This window comes from Penaeus chinensis, chromosome 4 (assembly GCF_019202785.1).
Source record: "Penaeus chinensis breed Huanghai No. 1 chromosome 4, ASM1920278v2, whole genome shotgun sequence".
Taxonomy (NCBI): domain Eukaryota; kingdom Metazoa; phylum Arthropoda; class Malacostraca; order Decapoda; family Penaeidae; genus Penaeus; species Penaeus chinensis.
In genome coordinates this window covers 6663641-6666140 of record NC_061822.1, presented here as the reverse complement: position 1 = coordinate 6666140, position 2500 = coordinate 6663641, and positions in this window count along the sequence as shown.

The window sequence follows — 2500 nt, the reverse complement described above, 5'->3', positions numbered from 1 at the left end:
ATGATAATGATGATAGTAATGATAATAACAACAATAATAATAATAATAATCTTATTATTACTGATAATAATGATAATGATAATGATGATGATAATAATAATAGTAATGATAACAATGGCAATGAATGATAATAATAATAATAGCTATTGCTATTAATGATGATAATGATAATAATAATAATATAGTAATAATAATAATAATTATTATTATTATCATAACAATAACAGCAATGATAATGATAATGATAATAATAACAATCATAATAATAATAATAATTATAATAATAATAATATTGATAATAATAATAATAATATTGATGATGATGATGATAATAATAATGATGATTATTATAATCATAATGATAATAATAACAATGATAATAATAATGGCAATAATAATAATGATAATAATAATGATAATGTTAATAATAATAATAATAATAATGATAGTGATAATAATAACAACAATAATAATGATAACAATCATAATATTTATAATGATAATACTAGTACTAAAGAAAGATAATAATGATAATGGTAATAATAATATTGACAGCAATAGTAATGATAATGATAATAGTAATGATAATAATAATAATGATAATAATGATTAAAGTCATAATAATGATGATGATGATGATAATAGTAATAATAAAGTACTTATAACTTGATGATTTAATAATGATATTGACAAAAATATTAATGTTAATAATGATAATAATATTAATGCTGAAAATAAGATACTGATGATAATAATGACAATTATAACATACTGATAATAATAATAATGATAATGATAATAGTGATGACAATAATAATACAAAAAGCAGAAACAACTACAATGTTAATAATGATACCAATAAATATGATAATAACAATAACAAAAACAATAACAACAATAATAATAGTAATAATAATAATATAATAATAATGAAAATACTTATAATATAATAATAAGGAAAATAACAATAATAGTAAAACGATATGGATAATGATACTGATAAGGATGATAGTAATAAGAAAAACAATACTGATAATAAAGATAATAACGAAGATAAAGAGATAGAAAGAAACAACCATTAAGACACGCAGACATGTATCTATTTCTATTAATATAACCCTATTTGCTAGACGTATGCCATCCATATTCTTCCCTATATAGCATATTCATCGACTGACCTTACCCTCTATGTCCGTATCTGTCAAAGCTAAGTGTATATGATTTCGTGCATCTATGATATTATCAGCCAATAGATGTATATGAACATATATTTATATATATATATATATATATATATATATATATATATATATATGTATATATATGTATATATAAACATAGAAATATATACATATGTGTATATATTAATATATATATATATACATATACATATATATTAATATATACACATATGTATATATGTCTATATATATGTACATTTATACATACATACATATGTGTATATATATATATATATATATATATATATATATATATGTACACACACACACACACACACACACACACACACATATATATATATATATATATATATATATATATATATATATATACATACATATATATATACATATACATATATATACGTATGTATATAACGCGTATATTTCCATTGCTTCATTTTATCATTCCTTCAGTAAAAGTGAGGGTGGTCTTATGATGATTTTCTATTATTATTACTGTCATTATGCTAATTACTCCATTTACGAAATTACCATTCTGCAACTGAAGGACGATCGTTACAAGTTGTCTCTCGCAATCCGTGTGTCGAAGTTCGAATTCATGAATATCACTTGGTCTATTAACGTCTACTATATCATGCTTTAGGGCAATATTGTGATAATGTGAATTACTACCTAAGGACATCTCATATTCAGAAAAAAATACTTACAGGTCAAGACGAAGCTATAAATACTAATCTGAGCATGGAAGGGAGTGAGAGGTACTATTTTTTTCTGGCAATTACATTTGTCGATGTGTTTTATTCCGTTTCTTATCCTTTCGTATTTCCAGTTATGTGTAGGATGTATGTATGTGTTTGCTTGTGTATGTGTATGTGCGTCCGTGTGTATGTGCGTGTATGTATGTCTGTGTTATCGGTTTACATGTTTGTTTTGCGGTTTAATTCATTTAAATAAGCGGTCGTTCCTGGGTGAACTAAATAAGGTGAACTAAATATTCTGCGACCAAGTGGAGGGGAGAAGTCTTCGTCGGTGTATTAGTCTGTTAACAGATATATATATATTTTTTTTACTGGACTTTGATAGATTGTTCAGCAAAATATTCATATATATGTATATATATATATATATATATATATATATATATATATATATATATGTGTGTGTGTGTGTGTGCGTATATATATGTATATATATATATATATATATATATATATATATATATATATATATATGTGTGTGTGTGTGTGTGTGTGCGTATATATATGAGCCCAAACATCACACACACACATATGTGT